Source organism: Biomphalaria glabrata, chromosome 7 (genome assembly GCF_947242115.1).
Source record: "Biomphalaria glabrata chromosome 7, xgBioGlab47.1, whole genome shotgun sequence".
NCBI classification, from domain to species: Eukaryota; Metazoa; Mollusca; class Gastropoda; family Planorbidae; genus Biomphalaria; species Biomphalaria glabrata.
The window spans coordinates 39980801-39991931 of record NC_074717.1 but is presented as its reverse complement, the minus strand read 5'-3'; the positions used below and the strand labels follow the sequence as shown (position 1 = coordinate 39991931).

Genomic DNA, 11131 nt, shown 5'->3' with positions numbered 1-11131 from the left:
ATTTTGTTTTTTAATCTTACAGTGCTAGACAAAAGTGCGCACAAAGTATTGTTTTGCTTTAAACAAATGTAGTCTACACATAGACATAAATAAATATAGACTGGCCGATTAAAAAGAGTTTTATGAAACGAAAATTTGTGACTTGCAATTTTGTGTACTTTATTATACAGCATTTATGAGCAGTATAAAAGTTAAGTATTCATATCTATTTCAGCCATAACCTATATAAGCATTACATTATTTTCACTAGTGTTTTTTTTAAATCTCTAAGACTGAAGATCATGCAATTTTTCATAATTCGGAAATCCGACAACAATAGCTGTACATGTTTTCAAGATACGTTACTTCCTTCGGCCAGTCTATATTTATTTATGTCTATGGCTTCCATATTCTGAACACCTGATACACCAAAATGCTTGATGTTTATTGATTTGTCTCGCAGATCTTCAACTAATTGATAATTATTCTATCATCCATTTTCAAAGTTGTCATTATCTACATTTTAAAATTCTTGGTCCTGGCCACTCCTTTGTTAATTTAATCATACTAAGCACTGATTCTCGCACTTGTCATTGACAATAAAAAATAAAATACGATAATTCAACATGTTCTTTCTTAACAAGCAGGGTGTCATGTGGCCAGCACAACGACCAACCGCCTTTATTTTCCCCAACTAAAATCAGGTACCCATTAGAGTTAGGTGAATTCAGGGGCGCCCTAAAAGTCCCGAAATTCAAAATCCCAGTCTTCACCGAGATTCGAAAGTCAAGTGCTTAACAACTCAGCCTCCCTCCCCCCTTCCCTTATCGGAAGATCAAGGGGGGCCAAAAAGTGTGTTGTTGGTCGAGTGTGTGCGCAGGGAGGGGTCAGGCAGCTGATAGACCTAACAAGTGTTTGTTTGCACTCTATATTAGGAGGATGCGGTCTTTTTTCAATGGAAGGATACAAGAGACAACAAAGAAACTGGGCTTATAAAATTCAGAACCTTAAAATTGTGTTGAGATGGGGGGGGGACTTTGAAATCCAGGCCGTTCTTATAACTTACTTACTTAATCCTGTGTACTCCCAGGGGAGCATAGGGCCGCAACCACACCTCTCCACCGAACTCGGTTCTGAGCAGCTTTCTTCATCTGCTCCCATGTCATTCCAGTACCCTCAGCTTCACTGATGCCTGACCTCTTCCAGGTTTGCTTGGGTCTGCCCACTTTCCTCTTTCCTTGTGAGTTCCAGTCAAGTGCCTGCCTTGCAACATTGGTAGCTGGTTTTCGCAGGGTGTGTCCTATCCAGCTCCATTTTCGTTTTGTGATGTCTTGGGCGATGGGCTTTTGTCCAGCTCTCTCCCACAAATCGATAGTAGTTATCTTTTCTGGCCACCAAATTTCTAATATCCGGCGTAGGCATCTGTTAACAAAGGTCTGGAGCTTTTCCGTATTTGTTTTAGTGACTCCAAGTTTCTGAACCGTATAGAAGGAAAGACTTAACGTTTGTATTATAGATTCGTATCTTGTTGTGTAGAGATAATGCCTTAGAGCGCCAGATAGTTTGAAGAGTTGAAAAGGCAAACCTAGCTTTATTGATCCGAATTAGTATAAAGGATGAAATAATTTACTGGGCAAAATAAACTTATACAAACTTTTTCAACCGTATATATCCATGCATTCATATATACATTCATACACCCATGGCTTAATTCGTAAATAGCTTTTTATGTATCTCTTTGTCGGCCTTGACCGAGTCATCGCAGTGAAAAAAGAAATATATATATATTTTTTTGAGTATCCGAGTATCCGATTAAAATCAAAGAACTAGATCCAGATATCTAGATCCAGATCAAATAGATTTACATGGGCTCAACTCCATTGTTCGAGCCTTTTATTTTGTTCTAAAAAATTGAATGACCAGGTAGACTATAGAAAAAAAAAAAGTGGTAGCCGTCGTACCCTAAATTTGTATCCAAGCCGACTCAGCTTTCCCCAACTTTTGTTTTTATGTTATGTTATGATAACAGTTGGAAATGGCGGAAACACCTTGCGCCACGACAGTGTGTGTTTGCGACATTGCAGACGCTAATTTAAACAGCGAGCGTGTTTCTGGAGCGTTACGAGCCCACTTGTTGTCGCGCAGTTACCTCAAGCTTGTTAACTCTCTTTTTTGTTCTTCGCCGCTCCTAACAAACAACGGATTAATACGTCGCACTATTTCCACGTGAGTAGTTTTTGACTTTACGCAGTGATTGCATGTTTGGCTTACTTTAAAACCAAAACAAAATCAATGAGCTAGAGCCGTGAAAAGCTTTTATTGAACAAATGTTTTTATTTCAACAGACCGTATTGTAACATGTCGATCCTGTCACTGTGAATAAATAAATGATCACTCGAATGCAGTTAGCCATTACATTACATTGTAAAAATCAGAATTTCACTATATATTTAATACACTATGTATATTATGGTATTGAATCTATGGGGGATAGCCATTATTATTTTTGTTATTTCTGGTATAGGCCTATAGAAAATGTTGATAAGCTATGTATTATAAAAGATATATCATACTTTTTCTGCATTCACAGTAAAATCAAATGAAAAATCTCTTTCGACAGGAGTTTAAAGTACATTAGTTTTTATTATTTAGTTGTTTACTGTAATTTTCACCTTGACATTGCTTATTCCATACTAATTTCAAAAATTCTCTCGATCTTTTTTTTTAAAAGCTACCTTACATCACCCCTCCATTTTACCATATCGCTTTTTTTAATTTTTTTTTTTAAATACTTTATTGCTTAAATAATGTAAGTCGGGCCGAGAACTCAACAAAGAGGAGATTAATGTGTTTACGATTTATCGGGAACATTCACAGTAGTGGAGGAAGTAACAAAAGTTTGGAGAATTACGTTTTGAGTTACACAGAACATCATGGGACGTGGAACATTTGGCTCTGATGCATTTCTTCAGTGCGTTTATGTTTCCATTATATAATATAGTTCGTCCATCGTGGTTCGATGATGACCACTTTGTCATCTAGGGGGCTGAGGGCTTTGCACTGGGGTTTTATGCCTCCTCATGTGGCTGGTGAGACCTATGTGAGCCCAGAATGTTCGGCCGCACACTGGGCAGGTTATTCCAGCTGGAGCTAGTGTCGTTTGCCTTGCTTTTCTTCTCTGGCGTTTTTCTTCTGCCAGCATTGTTCTTTTTTCCTCAGCAACCTGTGCGCCAGTTTTCACAGCGCGACGCCATGATGCTCTGTCATGTTCCTCTGTCTCCCAGGTGCCTGGGTCTATGCTGAACGCCTTCATAGAAGCTTTGAGGGTGTCCCTGAAGCGCTTTCTTTGACCACCTTGCGAGCGCTTTCCTTCGCTTAGATGGCCATACAAGAGTCTTTTAGGGATGCGGTGGTCTTCCATTCTGCAGACGTGACCTGCCCAGCGCATCAGAATTGTGTGGATGCTTTACAGACACGCTCTTTGAAGGACTACAGTATCTGGTATTTTGTCTTGCCATTTGACATTTAGTATTTTTCTCAGACATGTCATGTGGAAGTGGTTCAGTTTCTTTGCATGTTTTCTGTACACTGTCCACGTTTCTGAGGCATAGAGCAATGTAGGGAGGATGACGGCTCTATAGACCCCTAGCTTTGTATTTGTGGTGATACCACGTCTGTTCCAGACATTTTTAGACAGTCTGCCATAGGATGCACTGGTCTTGGCGATGCGCAGGTCGATTTCACTATCGATTTTTCCGTTTCTGGAGAGTGTGCTGCCAAGATATGTGAATTCGTCCTCTGCGTTTTTTCCATTACATTTGATACATAAACATAAACGGCATTAGGAGGCAAGGGCTGAGCGGTAAAGTGCTTGGGTTTTGAACCAGGGGTCTCGGTTCAAATCTGATGAAAACTGGGATTTTTAATTTAGGGATCTTTGGGCAGCCAGCTCTATTAGGGGGGGGGGGACCTGACTTTAGTTGGGGATAAGTAAAGGCGGTTGGTCATTGTGCTGGCCACATGACACCCTGGTTAACTGTGGGGCACAGAAACAATTGGCCTTTACATCATCCACCCCATAGATGGCAAGGTCTGAAAGGGAACTTTTTAATCGGTTTTACTGGAGATTTTCATACATGGCGAAAAACTATAAATAGCCAGCTTTTTAGTTTATCCGGATTACAAAGTAAGCATTGTTTTTTTTTTAAAGGTATATATATATACATATTAGTTAGCGTCGTTTAGCGGCGTTCACATTGTTTAGTAATTACTCCTGAAATGTTTGCATATTAAACATTTGATATTTATGCAGCGTTCAAGCGCAGCTCATTGTAACTTTAAAGGGATTTAAAGTACTAGCTTTTGCAAAGTGATAATTACAGAACCAACATTTTACAACCTACAATCAATGTCAGGTGTAACATCTGCAGAAATGGTCGGTGCTAGAAACACAAGGACATCTTCACTGGCCTAGACAGACTAGGTTGGCCTCCTCTATCAGTGGTTCATCTCTATTAATATTTAACATATTTTTTCCCCCAATCAACTTTAGGCTACCTTATCTCCTCCCATTTCTCCATATTGCTTAGCATTTTAAGAAATGAAGGGAAAAAAACAACTCATCGGCTCATCCTGGAAACACGTGACCTGATATTTGTTTTCACTAAGAAATAACTGTTTGTTTAGTAGCATTGTTTCGTAATTACCAAGGATACAGACCAGGAAGCTACAACGAGGTGTTTGTATTCTCTGATCTATATTTCTCTAACCAGGTGTCATATAGTGATTGCTGATACAATGAAATTTTCTTTTTTTTTCTCTCTCTCATTTGGTCTCATTCCCTCTTTCTCTCCGTCTCTCTCTCTCTCTCTCTCTCTCTCTCTCTCACTGGCTCTCTCTTGAAATAATAGTGCTTGTAAAGAAAAGTAGTGTACTCACATGAACAAATTCTAATAATAGTATCGGGATTTATCTCTGTTAACGAAATGTTCAGCTGCATGGATATAAGGTAGCCTACTATACATCTTTTTTTACAATACCTCTATTCAAGTCAGAGGTTCATAGAACCTGGAACCAGCCAGGAACCATGGACAGCTGATCTAAAAAAAATGTCTCTAACGATTTTCCTAGAAATTTAACAGTTGATGTATATTGCTTAGAAAAGAATTATTAGCTCGTTGGCCACACGAGGAAAACTCTAGTTTGACTGTTATATTTTTTTTAAAGTAAAAAATTAAATAATGTAAATTTGGCTTGACAACTACACTTAGATCTAGAGCCAACATCAGTTTTGAATAGACTATCGCGTTATTGAAAGGACTATCACCTTCGGGAATTTCCGAATGTAAGGAATTATTGATTCTAGAGAGAGGAAGAAAAAAAAAGGAGAACGAGATCAATCTTAGAGTCTAATAAATTCATGTTCAGGAAACTTTTGCGCACCGTCTTCTAAATCTAGTTCAAGCAGCTGACGGTGTCACGGGTTCGATAGAAATTCTCTATTTCTTTTGAAGCTATTATTTTAATTTGTTCCCTTTTTAACTCTTTCACTCCTAACTGACGAAACCACAGTTGAATTGACCCCATTAAATTAAATTAAATTTTGAATTTTATAAAATTTAATTTGTGTTATATAAAAAGAGCCTGCATTTTTCTATAATTGTCCATACCTTATATAACATTTCCTGATTGCATACAAAAAGTTTAATCATAATAGGGTAGTGAAACAAAATAAATAATTCCATCGGAACGTGGAAAATAATTACGGAGAGAAAGAGTTAAAATCCCATCTTCATTAGTTTACTATTAGTAACAGCACATCGCTAGTGTGCATATCATGTGTGTGTATGTTTAGCAGCAAGATTTAGGGCTAGTGTGAGGAACGGAAGACTGACGTTACAGAAAGTGAAGGAGCAGTAATTTACAACCAATAGCTGAGGATGATATTTGTTGCAATGATTAAACAACGTAACCACCAAAACCTGGCCAGGTCAAACTGTTGACCTTCACCTTAATGACGATTTGATATTTTCACTCTTTGATAGAGTGCATTCGCATAGAGCAAACTTTGCACAAAACTAACACACACACACACACACAAAACAAAACTTTTGGACTTAATCCGAACGTTGGAAATAGCTTCATATTTATTCATTAAAAATCTTCCAGAGATTTAAACAAATAATTGTAAACACGTTAAAACTTAATTTCATTACAACCAGAATCCCCCCTCCAAAAAAAAAACATCAACAACAAAAAACAAAACAAAAAAACAAAACAATAAACAAACAACAACATCATTATCAGACAAAGAAGTCAATAAACATAAACATTCACAAACAAACAAAACGTCAACATTAACATTTTATTTTGTTCGGAGCATATAAACAACAACACAGACTAAGCAGATAAAACCAAGGTGTCATATTTAGGAACAACTGAAGATTTATTGTGAAGCAAAACAAAATAGAACACTATCTCTCTCACAACACACACACATACACACATATATACAAGAATTTAGCTTGGTATTACTTCATTGCTCTAGTTAATGCAAATAATTCTTGTTGTAAACAAAAGGTTTACATTAAAAAAAAAAGTATAGCCAACACATTGCTTCACATCGCTTTTTCTTTTTGTTTCCTTTTACATAAAGAATCTAAATCGGATCTTGCACAATTTGAACTTAAACAAAGAGCAGATTACTGTGATCAATTTTTAGCGTGAAGATCTTCGATAAGCTTTTTTTTTAAAAGTTCATTTACCATATTGACTAATTCGATTCTTGCTACATTTTTTGATCATCTGGGGAAATAAAGTTGGTTGGTCCTTGTGCTGGGCACATGACACCCTCGTTAATATTCGTTCATTTGTTGATTTTCTCCCATAGATGTCTGAAAGTATACCTTACAGATTCATATTTGTATCCACAGAAATTTATTTACAAAAAAAAAAATAAATAAATAAAAATAGCTTCTTAAAAACAAAACCGAATCAAACATTTTTTTGTGGAATGGCGGAAGTCCTAATTCGACCACAGGAATTTCTGGTACTTCCGGATGTCACTCGATCCTTCAGTAATTTTGACTGGAGGACATTGACTTTGTATGTATTCTAATGTAGACCTGCTACTATCTAGAACACGTATTACTCGTCAGGTAAATGAGCAGGTAAAATTAAAGAAATTAGCAAGTAGCCTTACAGGTGGGATGACAGGAGATTACACGATATTGCGGAAGTTTCTGTCATTCTTCTTTGTGTATGTGTGTTTGTCAGTGTCTGTGTGTTTATCACTATATATATATATATAAATAAATATGCGTGTGTGTGTGTTTGACGCTGTAGCTGTGTGTATGTTGGTGTGTGTGTGTATGTGTCATTACACTGCTCTTTAACTATATGAACGCCAAGAGCAAGTTGACTCTAATTACGTGAACATGTGTATGATCTTTTTTTTTTCTTCTTTAACACTTTTGGGGGGGGGTCACTGTCTTCTTGCGTTGTGTGTCCACTAAACTATTGTGATAAAGTTATAAATCCACCACTAAACTGTTGTGATGATGTTATGTGTCCACTAAACTATTTGATGATGTTATGTTTCCACTAAACTATTTTGATAAAGTTATAAATCCACCACTAAACTATTGTGATAAAGTTATAAATCCACCACTAAACTATTGTGATGATGTTATGTGTCCACTAAACTATTTGATGATGTTATGTTTCCACTAAACTATTTTGATCATGTGTCCACTAAACAATTGTGATGATGTTTTACTGCCCTTATCAATAACTCTTTCCTCCCTCTCACTCTCTTTCTCTCTCATATGTATGTGTATAATTGTATATATATATATATATATATATATATATATATATATATATATATATATATATATATATATATATATGTATATATATATACTCTACAAGTCTACAATACAAAACAGCGACTTCATACATTGTAGTAATAGAGTAAGTAAAACGCATATAAATAAAACCTAGGCCTAGGTTTCTTGACTTCTCCAAAGGTGGGGGGGGGGCATTTATTGATTACTTGGATCTTTATTTAATCATCTTTAGAAGTTAGAACCAATTTAATTTGATAAAGAGTTGTGATATTATAGTTTGGTGGTAATCGGATAAAAATGAGAGGGAATGAATTGTTCGCCAGGACAGTAAGTGCGGGAGTCAACGAGATTCTTGGAGAAAGGGAGATAAGAAAGAAGGAGAGAGAAATCTTTAAAAGTGTATTTTCTGTGCTTCTGGGAAATGTAGATAAAGGAAAATGTAATATGAAATATGTTGTGAATTCAATACTTGAAGATTCATTGTTCATAATCTTCGTTTGAATGGGTTAGCACGGTAAGTTTACTAGATCTAGGTCACTCTAGTCTAAGTCACTAAGTGTTATTGTTTATTTTTAGCAATAATAAATTTTTATAGGCCAGTGCGTGCCCTTTCTCAACAACCTTAAATGTACACAATATGAAACTATTAGAAAGAGTTTGAAGTGAATCAGATGTGAAAGCAGCGGTGCACCTATAGACCGGTGGAATGTAAACATTCTGAATCTTGACAAATTAGCCCGCCACATTTTTTTTCTAATCAATCGCTACATAGTTAAATTATTTTTTAAAATAATAGACACACCACATCCCGCCGTAAAACACACAGCAACTCAGCGACACAAATACATATGTTAAGTCATTGAAAGAGAGTTTCTATATGTGCTTTTGTAATTGAACTTATTGTCAGCGTGTAAATGTTTAACACACAGGCGTCAAGTTGGGTTTGACTAAATGAATAACTCCCAGCAACTATTGCCGGGTTCTTATTGCTCTCTCAACAGAAGGGCAATGGTTCTGTTATAACATGAGGGGAAGGGAGGTTCTGTTATAACATGCGGGGAGAGAGGTTCTGTTATAACATGAGGGGAAGGGAGGTTCTGTTATAACATGAGGGGAAGGGAGGTTCTGTTATAACATGCGGGGAGAGAGGTTCTGTTATAACATGAGGGGAAGGGAGGTTCTGTTATAACATGCGGGGAGAGAGGTTCTGTTATAACATGAGGGGAAAAGAGGTTCTGTTATAACATGCGGGGAGAGAGGTTCTGTTATAACATGAGGGGAAGGGAGGTTCTGTTATAACATGCGGGGAGAGAGGTTCTGTTATAACATGAGGGGAAGGGAGGTTCTGTTATAACATGAGGGGAAGGGAGGTTCTGTTATAACATGAGGGGGAAGGGAGGTTCTGTTATAACATGAGGGGAATGGAGGTTCTGTTATAACTTGCGGGGAATGGAGGTTCTGTTATTATATGAGGGGAAGGGAGGTTATGTTATAACATGAGGGGAAGGGAGGTTCTGTTATAACATGAGGGGAAGGGAGGTTCTGTTATAACATGAGGGGAAGGGAGGTTCTGTTATAACATGAGGGGAATGGAGGTTCTGTTATAACATGCGGGGAAGGGAGGTTCTGTTATTATATGAGGGGAAGGGAGGTTATGTTATAACATGAGGGGAAGGGAGGTTCTGTTATAACATGAGGGGAAGGGAGGTTCTGTTATAACATGAGGGGAAGGGAGGTTCTGTTATAACATGAGGGGAAGGGAGGTTCTGTTATAACATGAGGGGAATGGAGGTTCTGTTATAACATGAGGGGAATGGAGGTTCTGTTATAACATGAGGGGAATGGAGGTTCTGTTATAACATGCCGGTAGGGAGGCAATGGTTTTGTTATAACATGCGGGGAGGGGGCAATGATTCTGTTATAACATGCGGGCAGGGGGCGATGGTTCTGTTATAACGTGTGTTGGGGGGAGGAAGCAGCAATACTTGAAAGAAATTAAAGAAAACAAAAACTTACGTAGATTTATCTCTATGTTTAAAGTTCGCGAGTCTGTAGCAATTGATGGGGTCGCTAGCTTAAAACAAACCTCTATATAATATTTAAAAAAACAAAACACTCCAATCTTTAAACAAAACTCTTCAATCTTATGAAACAAACTTCTTTAACCTTTTAAAGAAACAAAACAATATAAAACAACAATATTTCATCCATCTTATACAAACAAAAACTCTCTAATCTTACACAAACAAAACTCACAATTACGAGCAATGACATGCCTTTTATAACTGGTTGCTTCTTTAATTACTGACAACAAACTTTCGTGGGAAGACAATCTTGAATATCTTGCAAAAAAAAATATCTCATAGCGGCTATTTTCATTATTCAAGTTTTAACAGCTTCAAACTAGAAAATATCATCTTGGTTAATTTTTACAGTGCGTCAATTCAAAATCTGCTAACATATGCAACTTGTTGACAAGGCAACGTGGCAACCAAACTCTTGCGCCGCTTGGACGGCACTCTAAAAAGAGGACCAAAACACACATACACATATCCCTATCATATTGAAATGAACTCTCTGAACAAAAATGCCTCAGCAAAGTCCATTATAACTACATGGAGTCGTCGCGAAGTGGGCGACGTCTGTTTATCAAGGCTTGAACCAAAAACTCGTCTGTCCGACACAGAGTGTATCAGCGCTATTCGTTGACTAGCAGGGATCGTGAAAAGGATCAAGACCTTTCTGTATCATTCATTTAACTTTGGATCAAGACCTTTCTGTATCATTCATTGAACTTTGGATCAAGACCTTTGTGTATCACTCAATGAACTTTGTGTGTTGTGTCCTCGTAACAGAAGGGCTATGTAAACGTTATTTTTTGTTTTGATAGGGAAAAAAAAAGAGTCCTTGAAATCACACATTTCCAATTAGGATCAATCAATGAATGATACATACATACTGCTATAACTTAGCAATCAACCCCAACGAAAGTGATATAAAACAGAACGTTTAATAATCAGTTATAAACTGGATCTAGAGCCAAACCCAGTCACATCTCAGGCCTTCTTGTTTACATCTCTAATCATCGGCCATCTTCCTTCCTCTGTTCTCTATCGTATCCTCTGGTACACAATGTCGCGCCAAATGACAGTACGTAATGTAGAGTCATAACAATACTAAACATACATGAAAAGCAGCACGAGGGACCAGGTTTTTAAATTAGAGAACGTGGTGAAAATGTCACGAAAATAAGGGACCGCGCTGTGCGAGGCTCGAACCAGTGACCCTGGAAACGGTTAAGT

At 37.3% G+C, this 11131-nt stretch overlaps 1 protein-coding gene across 2 annotated transcripts in view; it reads left to right on the top strand.

Annotated features, from left to right (window-relative positions):
* The first annotated feature begins 2107 nt into the window (after nucleotides 1–2107).
* The window catches only part of LOC106067294 (adenylate cyclase type 2-like), a 96147-nt gene continuing 87123 nt past the window's right edge, over nucleotides 2108–11131 (top strand). The window contains exon 1 of one of the 2 annotated variants that reach the window (XM_056035544.1): nucleotides 2108–2205. The gene's annotated coding sequence lies outside the window, so the exon portion shown is untranslated. Of the gene's footprint in view, nucleotides 2206–8324; nucleotides 8344–11131 lie in introns of those variants that run through there. The other variant, XM_056035550.1, reaches the window with a different exon arrangement.